The following is a 12,872-nucleotide window of genomic DNA, read 5'->3' as shown; positions in this document are numbered from 1 at the left end:
TGGTCACACTGGCCAAGTCCTCAGCATCTCCCTGTATGGAGAGGTTGCCCCCGACTACTTATCATGTGCCCAAGGCATTCCCTGGGCTGCAGGGAAGTTGACTCAGGGTTGAGAGTGTATGGGAGGGAGGGAGTCCTACCTCAATTTCTCTGGCACTGGAGATGCTACTGCTTCCAGCCTACATTATAGTTTCCCCTGTCCTCTATCTGTGATTAAATCATGGCATCTTCTATGTCCTGTCTCCTCTGGAACTATTTTGGTAACTCTAGTCGCCAACCCCTATTGCCTTAATCGTTTCTCCCTAGTAATTCAATCCAGGAATGTGTTGTCTACATCCCATGCTGACTCAGCACAATCCTCCTTCAACCCTCACATGGCTATTCTGGACACTGAGCGGGTGGGGCCTTGTATTAGTCTGTTTTCACACTGCTACAAAGAAATATCTGAGACTGGGTAATTTATAAAGGCAAAAGGTGTAATTGACTCACAGTTCCTCATGGCTGGGGAGGCTTAAGGAAACTTACAATCATGGTGGAAGGGGAAGCAGGCATGTCTTACATGGCAGCAGGCACATCTTACATGGTGGCAGGCATGTCTTATATGGTGGCAAGCAAGAGAGAGTGAGAGCAGGGAAAATTGCCTTATAAAACCATCAGATCTGGTAAGAACTCACTCATATCACAACAACAGCATGGAGGAAATCACCCCCAGGATCCAATCACCTCCCTCCCTCGACACATGGGGATTACAATTCAAGATGAGATGCAGGTGGACACACGGCCAAACCATATCAGGCCTGTTAACTTAGAAATGGGCTGCCCAACATGGTAGCCACTGGCCACATGTGGCTCAAGAGCACTTGCAATGTGGCTAGGCTGACTTGAGATGTGCTATCAGTAATAAATGCACAGAAGTTTCCAGACTTCCTACAAAAAAATTAAAATATCACGTTAATAATGTGTTTATATTTATTCCGTGTTGAAATAATATTTGAATATATTGTGTTTCATATGTTATTAAAATAATGTCACAGATTTCTTTTTTACCTTTTTATGTAGCTGTGAAAAAAATGCTAATTTCATATGTGGTTGATATTAATTTTCAACAGGGCAGCTGTGACTTTAGCCTTGGCATCTCCACCATCCCCCTACCGGCCCTGGCTCCCAGTTCCTGCTAGGTGAGTGTTTGAAGACCCGACTCGGTTGTCACAGCCTTGCCCTCTACCCTGGGAGTTCAAGGGGACAGACAGCTCAGGGTGACAGGCCCCTAGGGCCAAGAAATTAACCTAAAGCACTTTTAAGGGGCAGCTTCCAGGTTAGCTTGGCTTAAGGTCCCGTTGGAAGCTGTTTTCTCAGCACTCAGAGCCAGAGGGGAGCAATGGGCAGGGCAGCATCTGGTTAAAAACCAGAAAAATCCACCTGAGGCTCTCACAAACTTTGTCTCCGAAGGAATTTTGAATAATGAACAAGGGAAATAAAAACTCAATTTTCAAAAATAAAAAAAAACAGAGTCAAATTAAACTAAATTGAAAAAAAAAAAAAACAACTTCTCGGAGCCGTCAAACAACAGAAGAGAATTTGCGAAAACATATTATTCTTGTTTCAGGGGTTTACCAGATAGATTGATTTGGTGATAAGGGGCTCCGAAAGCTATTTTCTCAGCTTCAGCAGAAGTTAACCACCTCAGAATGCCTCAGTATTTAGCTCTGCAGCTGACAGCAACCATGTCGGGGAAAAGCAAGATAAATGAATGAACATACTGGATCAGAGCCCCTAGCAATCTGTACAGCTCTGTCCCCGGCGGCCACGATTAACATCGAGGCCAGTTTAGAAGTCTCACATTGTTATTCCGGGAACAGGACGGCAGCCAAAGTTCAGTGACATGGAACCTGTTGTCAGCAGCCCTACAAATGGCCAGGAAAGTTTTAATTGGTTTTTCAGCCAGAGAGACAAAGGGGGAAATGGGGAGTGGGGGCGGGGTGGGGACAGACATTTTTTCTAATGTTCTGCTGTAAGCAACTTCCAGCCTCCAGGCTCCAACCCCCAAAACATACACACGGTTTTCACTCGTTTTTGCTCTGGGTGCAAAGCAAAGCAAAATCGTTTATTTATGTTTCTCACCATGAGACCGAGCCAATGACACACTTGTAAACATTTGTTCTTGCAGGGAAAAAGAGAAACCTAATTTCTTGTGTGACACTTGTACAACCTCACTGTGTTTGGATATTTTTGAGACAAGCAATAAAGGCTCTGTCTTCAAAGACTGGTTTGTTCCTGCCGTTTCTGAAAACAAAGGTGTTCTCGAAAACATGTCTAGAAAATGCTCCCAAATTCCAGGTGGTGCTTCTGTTCTCTCTTCCCTCCCCCTGCTCAGCTTCCCTGAGGCCATTACTAATTTCCCGTCACATCCCAAACCACAGATATATAATATTGCTGTTCCAGTCACCGGGGAGAAGGAAATGCCTTTTATTAAAAGCTGATAAATAGAAGTGACAGATTGGAAGGTCTTGATGGGATGCGCAAGTCAGAGTGTGTCCCTGGCCCGGTCATTCTGTCGGCTCAGGAAGGTTGTCGTTCTGACCTCTGTCTGACCTCAAGAATATATCAGAGCAAAATTCGCTCAGCTCCATCCTCCATCAATCAACAAACTCACACGGAGTGACAACTGTGTACTGTGCTCCTGGAAGAAGACACCGAACAAGCCAGCCAACCTCCTGTGGTGGGGTGGGCTGTGCAGGGTGTACAGGCTGGGGCCCCGGTGGTTGAGCTTGGACACCAAGAGCTCCCAGCTCGGGCCAAGGAGTACTGAGGTTTTTACAATATATGTGATCCTGGTAGACAAAACATGCACACACACCTTCCTCTATCAGCCCGTGGGTGGCTCTACTCTCTTGTTTGGAATGAAAGTACACTTAGTCATAAATTTGAGTGACAGTAAAATGCAGCGGTCATATGTATAGTGTCTAGAGCCAGACGGGCCTAGGGTCAAATGCTAGCTCCTGCAGATACTGACCATATGACCTCAAGTCATTTGTTAACCTCTTTGAGCTCAATCGTCCTCACCTGCAAAATGAAAATAACACCTGTGATTATTGCTATACTGCAGTTCTATCCAACAGGAATAGACTGAAAGTCACCAATGTAAACAATGTATGTAATTTTAAATTTTCTAGTAACAACACTTTAGAAGGTAAAAATAAAACAGGTGAATTAAATTACATTTGTATCTAACCCAATAGATCCAGAATGTAGCCTTTCAAGTCTTTGAAATTCAGTGTCTATTTTATACTGAAAGTGCATCTCAATTCAGATTCACCAGTAGTCACAAGTGGTTAGTGGCTACCATATTGGATAGCTCAGCTCTAGGGGGTAAATAAGTCAGCACAAGCCCAGATGCATAGAGAATGTTCAGCAAATGCTGGTCACTATGACTGTTATTAACACATCTGCTTAGGAAACCATAGATGAGGAAGTCAGAACTTTCTTCCATCATGGCTGCACTGAGTTAAAGCTCGTTCATTCACAAGTCAGCCAGCAAGGGTTTGTGTGGTATATCTAGTGTGCTTTGCACCTGGCTAGGTCTTACAGGGTGAATATATACCCATAACCAATAAATCCATCATTCCTGCCTCCAGGAAACTTGCAGATGAGCTGATCACAGGAGTTAAAGTATCACAGAAATGTCATTAAAGATGAAAAAATAGAGCTAGACAGGGGAAGGGACTAACTTAAGGAAGCAAAAATAGCCAGGACCAATGATCTCCATGTATGAAACGATCAATTCATTAAGTGCTTGGTGAAAGGCTTAGGGCTATAAGTCGGAGAGGGTAAGGTCAGACAGGGCTGTAAGACTCTGGAAAATTTCACCCTTGAGGCATGAGGAGAGGGGCAGGCTGTGCCAGCAAAAGTCACTTAGGTTGAGAGCACATGGATTCTCCTTTCATCAAAACTCACCTATCCTAGCCTTATACTGGGGCATGCCTTGGCACTGTATGGCGAAGGACCAATGACTTCAGCAACTATCCCAAATATAAGAACATATATTTGTCCCTCTCCACAAACATGATAGCCCATTAATGAACCCCAAATCTCACCATGTTAGTGAGAATTCTGTCCCTGTTACAAATCTGTGGGTGGTATGTCTGGGGTGAGGGAGAGGCTACAATCCTGTTCCATGGTTTGCTACTCTGAGAGGCCCAGGTAGGTCAGCAGGCAGGCATCTTCCTCCGTACCTGGAAGGTTAAGCATCACCTTCAATGGGGGTCAATGCTCTCTTGAATTCCTGTAAGTCCTGAACAAATAATGATGCCTTACCAGCAGCCAACTACGACGACCAGGCAAATGTGAAAAGAGACAGCCAACACAAGAAGAGAGTGTAGACCATTGATGATGCTACCTGGTAAGGGTGTATTCTGCCAACCACCAATTCCTTATATGTGCACAGCATCTTGTAAATTGCAATGGGTTTTATTTGAGCCTCACAAACACTTTGTTTGACAACGGAGCAGGTAATGAGGACCTTTTTAACTCCCACATCTTCTGGCTCTGACTTCCAGTCCTCTAGTCATGAGTCAAATACATGTGTAATTATATTGAATGATACATATAATAAGCTTTATTGAAGAGTGAGAATAACCTAAAATCAGGGCTTTCCTATAATAGCCATGCAGTAAGACCAGTTCAGGATGTCACAGGGCAGTGGATAACCATCTGCCTGACTCATCAGCCCAGCAAGTAGCACTCACTAAGAGTCAGGCGATCTCATAACTGGGGATAGATGAAGTTGTTAAAAGGTGATTCTCCTGAGCCAAGGTCAAGGTAACCATTGCCAGAAGCTCACACAGACCCAAATCCTTGGGGAGAGGTCTTCAAAAGGCCCCTTCTGACAGATCTCCAGGCCTACTCTGCACTCCCTTTTCTTCCCTTCTCTATTTGTCAATTAAAGGGAAGAGACTAAGTCAGGAATAAGGCACTCAGATCAGTGAGGTCTCCTTTTGACATGGTCAACAAATTGAATAGAAAAACCAGAGGAGCCCTGAGTAGAAGTGCTGTCCAGTCACCACCTCATCTCATTGGTGAGTGCATAGTGGCCTTGAGAGCTCAGCAGCAAGGTGCAGGCTAGACTCCAGATGATGATAACCCAGGGCTCCTGAGTAATCCCTGCTCAGAGGCCAAATCACTTTTCCAGGAAATTTTGTGCTTTAAGCAAGGGCAGGCTCCTGAGTGACTGGATGTATGGCCCGGGTTGGGTGACTTGAGCTGCCTGGCATGTCTACCATGTCCTACCCTACAACTCCTAAACAACGATAAAACCCAGTCTTTCTCACCCTCCCTGACTCATCCTATGCATTCACTGTCCAACCCAAGAGCATTTACTGGACATCAACCATGGGGAGCTCAGGATCGCGTCCCCAGGGCTTCTGAGCTCATTTCTGCCCCATCTCTTCTCATGCTAAACACACTGTATAATAGCAACAAATGGATTTCCTAAAATACTTTTGTTTTGCCACTGTGAAGTTTGAATTTTTCCTATGTTCTACCATAAGAGTTATTTAAAATATTAGAATTCCTTTTTCAAACAACTTCCTGTAGAATCCCAATAGATTATGGACTTGGACCTTGAATCTCCAGCCTTGTGCTCAAGTCCCTCCGAACTTTCCCTCATGGGCTGACCGTCTCCTAGCCACAGGGCCTCAGATCCTGTCTAATGGACTAGGTGAGCAACAGATGCCATGACACCTCCATCATTACAAAATCAGCCCTGGCCTACTCTTTTGTGTCCTGGGGCTATTGTAACAAGCACCACAAACTGAATAACTTAACAGAAATGTGTTGGAGGCCAGCAGCCTGAATTGAAGTATCAACAGGGCGATGCTTCCTCTGAAGGTTCTTGGATAGTATCTGTCCTAGTTTCTGGTAGTTCCTTGGCTTGTGGCAACATAATTGTAATCTCTACATGGTGATCTCCCTGTGTGTATGTCTTATTTCTGTCCCCACATTTCCCCTTTTCAGGAAGAAGCCAATCATATTGGAATGGAATCTATCCTAACAATCTCATCTAAACCAGAGCAACTCCATCTTGAATAGGGGCTGAGTAAAATAAGGCTAAGACCTGCTGGGCTGCATTCCTAGGTTAAAGGATTCTAAGTCACAGGATGAGATAGGAGGTCAGCACAAGGTAAAGGTCATAAAGACCTTGCTGATAAAATGGGTTGCAGTAAAGAAGCCAGCCAAAACCCACTAAAACCAAGATGGCAATGAGAGTGACTTCTGGTCGTGCTCACTGCTATACTCCCACCAGCACTATGAGAGTTTACGAATGCCATGGCAACATCAGGAAGTTATCCTATATGGTCTAAAAAGGGGAGGCATAAATAATCCACTCCTTGCTTAGCATATAATAAAAAAACTATAAAAATGGGCAACCAGCAGTCCTTGGGGCTGCTCTGTCTATGGAGTAGCCATTCTTTATTCCTTTACTTTCCTAATAAACTTGCCTTCACTTTACTCTATGGATTTGCCTCGAATTCTTTCCTGCACAAGATCCAAGAGCCCTCTCTTGGGGTCTGGATTAGGACCCCTTTCCAGTAACATCTTTCTGGTGACCACAAAAGGTACAATACCGAGAAAACCCCCAACCCAAAGGCTAACTTTGGGTAAGTGGTGGGGTCTGGTAACACCTCTGTGAAGACCCTATTTCCAAATTCGCTCCATTTGAAAGTACAGGAGGTTAGGAATTCAACATATATTTTGGGGGACATGATTTAATCCATAATATCTACCCAGAAGCATCTTTGTGTCTGCCCCCGGAACCCAGGCCAACTTCCCTCTGTGCTCCCAAAGCAGTTTTTAGCTTCTTAAAGCCACAGCTTGAATCTCAAGCATTTCCATTTCAGAAGAGAGTTTTGTCTTGACATTTCCATAACTAAAGGCTCCAGTTTGGTGTTTTTCCAAAAACAAAGAAACCATTTAGCCCATCACCACTTCTTATAAGATGGCAAGTTTTGGCTTTTTAAAGGCAAATTGGGTTTCCTTCTTTGCTTTTTTAGCTTTAGCCCAGTAAGATTTCAAAAATTTTAATGTCTGTGTTTCTGCTTAGGTACTGTGCAATATTAATATACATTTATTTCATGAGTTCAAATGATTAAATGTTTGTGAATATAATGAAGTCAGTCAATGAGAAAAATGAACCTAAAACTTTGAAATCTGGGCCTATGGAAGAAAATGGCAATCTGATATCAGCCTCAACATGAAGTTTATTTGTATATGTGGTTTAAATTGTACAAAATGGAAAAAACCTTGATTCGCTCCAGTAAAACTGGGACCATTTACAGTTTAATAGCACATACTACAATCTCAGAAGTGCCTTCCATTAAACAGTTATGGCCAGAGTTTTATTCAGAGAGCTGTTCTAGTAGCACAAGTTAACCCACTGGAGGTCAACAATGTGTTAGAATTTAGTGTAAATCAAATTTGCATGTGCCAATGTAATTGTATTACTGTATAAAATATGTAATTTGGAAAATTAAATTTAAATTATTTACAGAACTCCTGAAGTGCCTCTGTGGTTCTCTGGGCTTCTTTGGAAGAACATAATTAGAATATCTCTGACCTACTCAGCCAGATCCAAGCTCCTCTGTGTCTTACCATCCCCTTCCACCTCATTCTCTTTTGCTCCTCCAACATGCAGCAGGCACATCTAGCTTCAGGCAGATCAACTTCTCAAGGATCCTGGTTCAAGTTCAGTGTTAAGTCTTTTTCAAGTGTTTTGTTTACTCTGTTACCACCCCAGCTCCACCTATGTTCCTGACTCTGTTTCTTGACTTTTGAGTCCTTTTCACTTTTCAGTGTCCACTTACCCCTCCACCAGACATCTGCTGCAAACTGCGATGTACAGAGTGTGGCTATAAAGACAATCAGACCACAGTGCTATCCTGTGGAGCTCCAGGGGCAGGTGCAGGGGAGACACAGTGTGAACAGGACATTAGAATACAGTGAGGTTGCTGGTGGAATGAATGGAGGGCAGGCATCTGCAGGATCACAGAGGAGCAAGGAATTCCCTTGGAGGCCTCCAGTATACCCTGGTTTCTGTCATTTATGAACATCATGTTGCTGCCAGTTTTCATTTTGTTGTTCATGAATGTGTTCATAGGCATTAGCTCTGTTTTCCCCCATCCCAATTCCATTAGAGACAAGCCTCAAACACCTTTGCAAGCCCCTCAGTGCCAGGCACAAGGATAGGCACATAAACATTCAGGAAATGTATGTTGGTTGATCAATAAAATAAATAAAAGGATAAATGTAGATGAGGTCAGAGGAGGGGAAGATTGTAGGCAGAAAAGTGTCCAGGGGTGCCCATAAGGCTCTACAGTATAGCGCAGAAGGTCATATTAGCCCTGCCAGCATGGCATCCTGCAGGGACCATATGGTTGTGCATTTAGCCCTGGCCCCAGTGATGATGTGGCCTTGTTCTGGTAGCTTTCTGCTGTCACTCCCTGGAACTGCAAAGTAAGACTTTGCACCTTCAGAGCAGATGTGACTGGTCAGGCCAAAGCCAATAGTGTTTTGCTAGAGGATTAACAAAAGCTCTGGTTTATAACACTTGCCAATTGCTGTAGTGTAAATATTCCCATCATGGTTAATTTCAAGCTACCAATGTGACTTCACTGAACAGGGAGCTGAGAAGAAATGCACACAATTGGCCAGTATGAGCTAGCTCAGATACAACATTGCTTGAAGTTAATGTTTCATGCAAGGGATCTCATTCAAGGATGGCTCCTATAATCAAATAGGACATCCTGTCTTTGATTAATTTCTATTTCACTGTCAAAATTAGAATATACAAGAGCTTATTCATAGTACAAGACAGAAAGACAGCCGAATGCCTCCCTTCCTTCTAACTGTCTGTTTTGATGAGTAAATAGTGATTGACTGGCTTACAGATGAGACAGATCAAAACCAAGAACAAGATGCTATGCTTTGCAGGACTCTGAAGGTTCTGGCTCCTGAGTGTCTCATTACATTTGCATTCCAGAAATAAAGCCCATCCTAAGATCCTATGCAATGTTTCTAAAAGTAGGGTCTGCAGACCAGCCTATGAAGCTGTGAAAATGAAGATTTTAGTCCCATTCAAACTCCACTCTCAGATTGCAATGTGATAGCTCTGTGGTAAGGCCGCTGAATGAGCACTAAGGTATAAAAACTATTACTCTACAAAAGATTTTGGGGAGAGATGCAAGACTGCTCAGGCAACAACTTACTATGGGCCAGTATCTGTTCTAGGTGCTGGGCAAACAATGACAAACAAACCAGATGCAGCCCTTAAACTTTAATGGACAGGTTTCCCCTTTCCAACTTACCTCCCACACTCCCTTCCTCTCCTCACTTACCCCATCTATTCTTATTGTAGGATCCTTCCTCCCCAGATGACAGCTGATCTGCCTTCCCAAGCCATAGGGCTAGACCTGGCACGTGTGGCCCCTTGGAGCTAAGACCCTGCTCAGGGGAGGGAGCAGAGGGTGTGCACGGCCCTTTAGACCCTCCATCATCTTACTGTGGGCATTGGGGTAAACAGGAATCTCAGACTCCAGAATACTAGAACATTTCAGAGACACACACCTTGGAAAAGAGTAGAACTTTGTGAATGCCCATCCATCTGTCAAAGAGGAACATTCTCTCAGAAAGATCCTGTGACCCCAAAGCCTCAGTGTCCCCACCTTTTACTAGGTCAGCATAGTTCTTTTATTAGTGTCATCATTCTCCTTTCTCAAGGTCACCAGTTTCCACTCACTGGGAGTAGCTTAATGGGCTGACATAAGTTCAAAGGGATAGGGGTCTCTTGGCTACGCTTTAGTACCAAATTTATGAATGCTGTATGTCAGTAACAGTTGTTGCTTTGACTGATTAGCCAGCCTGTAAGAGCAATGAGTAAAAGTGACTTTCATGAGATAGTTATTCAAACTTCTCTTCCAATTCCTGAGCCATGTCTGCAGTGACTTTGAAATGCAGATGGTGGACATTATTGTTCTGCATCCAGATTCTCTCCTTAGAGAGCCTGGTGGATTTGCTTTTCCTGCCATGGAGGAAGAAACACTTCTCTAAAGTGCATGCATTGGAAGCCCATCTGTTGGAGTCCTCTGACAAGCATCATGGGGGTAGACACCCCTAATTTGCCTCTGTCTTTGCCACTGCATGGTCCGAAATTCATGAATGGGGTTCTTTGCTTACCTCTTGTAATTAATCTATGTCTCATTGGGAGAAAAACCCAGCTAGCAAAAGTGCAGCTTGTGTATCTGCAGGCAGCAGACATTACACCTATTAGAAGTTCATGCACCAAGTTTATTTTTCCATCATTAACTCTTCAGGTTTCTAAAACCAGACAGCTGGGTGAGCAAACAAATGAGCCTATGATTGGCAACCGGGCCACTTGGTGTGGTCTGGGGGAGGACACCGGGTCAGTGAGCAATGAATGGGATGCATCAGGTCTAAGGGCTTTCTGTTGAATGCCTGCCCTAGGGAGCACTTTCCTCCTCAGCAAGTGTCTGCAGTTGAGTGGAGTGGTATGACGAGCAGCCTTTTTTCAGAAGCAGGCGACCACAGCTCCCTTCTGCGTGTAATGGTCTCTGTTTTCCCCTCCCTATTGGCAATTAATACTGATGCCACACTGGTTTTTAGGAGGTGCCATTTTCCTTAAGCGGGCTCCATCTGTGAACTTTGCTGAGTTCTGGCACCCTCCATGGGGGCTGGGAATAGCACCAGGCTTGGCCATTAACTTCCTTGTTGGCGATTTCTGTTCTCTGCTGTTCTGCAGAATTACATATGTGATGGGAAGTACAAGCACACATGGCCCTACTCCAGAACTTGGTTCTCAGTGGTTTGGACACTGTATTAGTCCATTCTCACACTGCTATAAAGAACTGCCCAAGACTAGGTAAATTATAAAGAAAAGAGGTTTAATTGCCTCACAGTTCCGCAGGGTTGGAGAGGCCTTAGGAAACTCACAATCATGACAGAAGGGGAAGCAAACATGTCTTTCCTCACATGGTGGCAGGAAGGAGAAGAAAGAACTGAGCAAAGGGGGAAGCCCCTTATCAAACCACCAGATCTCATGAGAACTTACTCACTATCATGAGAATACCATGGGGGAAAGCAACCCCCAGTTACCTCCCACTGGGCCCCTCCCACAACACATGGGGATTATAGGAACCACAATTCAAGATGAGATTTGGGTGGGGACACAGCCAAACCATATTAAACACATCTGCTTTCCTGGTTTGTGGGTGCTGGTCTCCTTCTAGATGATGCTCTAAGTGGAATCTCTTGGCTTGTGGTATCTTAAGAGCAAAACATATGGGGCATAGGTGAGAGGAGGGGAAAAGAAGCAGGCTTTTCAAAATGTGGATGCTCATTACTTGAGGCCAACACATGCAAATTACCTTTTGGATGAAGGTTAAAATACAGTTTTTAGAGGAAGTGTTCACCTCCTTAACTTCTGTGGGCCTAATGTACCTGTGGTTGTGGGCACCTGTTCTTCTCTCTCGCTAGCCATTCCTTCTCAATTTTTATCTGAAGACTCACTTGTTACTGCCTTGGTAGCGCGGCTTACCCACTGTAGTCTGAATGTGTCCCTCCAGAATTCATGTCCACTTTATGGTGATATTAAGAAGTAGAGTCTTTGGGGAAGTGATTAAGTCATGAGGGCTCCGCCCTTATGAATCAGATTAGTGCCCTTATAAAAGCGGTTTAAAGGTGCCCCTTTCCACCTTGTGAGGATGAGCCTAGAAGATGCCATCTTTGACAGCCCTTATCTGACACCAAAGCTGCTGGCACCTGCATCTTGGACTTCCCAGCCTCCAGAGCAGTGAGCAAGAAATTTCTGTTGTTTAGAAATTACCCAGTGTGAAGTGTTTTGTTACAGCAACCCAAATAGACTGAGATACTGCCTAAAACTGAGTGTACAAAAATCATTCTGTATTTAAATCAGAGTGAAGATCTCTGTGCTTTCTCTTTGTGACCCACCAGATTCATCAGCACATACATGCTCTGGGTAGATGGGTTGACTTCCAGACATTTGTTCCATCCCTGCCTCAATCCCCCTACCTGATGATTGGTCCAAGAAAGTCATACTAATTCATTCCCTTTGCTATTGACTGGTTCAAGAACAGGTTTGTAGCCCAATCAGAGAACAAAATTTGAGGGGATGAGAAAGCTTTAGAAAGAAGCAGTTTCTTCCCTACATTCATCCAAGTTTCCACCCTGGTCAGCCAAGATATCCCCGTCCAAATCTACGTTTTTAGTCTGTTTCTTTCCTGAGCTCCAACTCCCTGTATCCAGTTGCCCACAGGAATCCCAGTGCGGTGGAGTGTCATGAGCAAAGCCCTGGGTAGGCATTCAGGAGAACTGTTGTTCCCTGACCTCCGAAACTGTTGACTTATTGGGTTGTACCACATGACTCATGCTAGGTAAGATTCAATTTTTACAACCAAATTTGACTCCAACCTTCTGAGCCCTGAGCCCCTAAAGTAGTTAGCTGCTCCTCCTGCCTACCAACTCTATTGGTTAATATCATCACTAGTCATCCTGTAATCAGGCTGCAAATGTCAGATTTACCTTCAATTCTGCCTTTCTTTTATTCTACCACTTGCACTAAGCTATCCAACCAGTGCCCTTTCTCATAATTCAGTCTTGCTCCTGCCCCTGCCTGTGGGATCTGCCTCCTTGAGTATAAGGAGGATAATTATATTAGTTCCAGATCCTAGGTGCTTTGTACAGTCTCTTTCCTCTGAATTGATCTACCATGTGGATATCACACAATTTCTAAAGGTACTGATTTAACTCCCCCTGCCCTCTGCTCAGAAAGATGAAAAGGCAACT

The sequence above is a fragment of the Chlorocebus sabaeus genome, chromosome 9 (genome assembly GCF_047675955.1).
Source record: "Chlorocebus sabaeus isolate Y175 chromosome 9, mChlSab1.0.hap1, whole genome shotgun sequence".
Taxonomy (NCBI): domain Eukaryota; kingdom Metazoa; phylum Chordata; class Mammalia; order Primates; family Cercopithecidae; genus Chlorocebus; species Chlorocebus sabaeus.
This window is presented reverse-complemented; position numbering follows the sequence as displayed.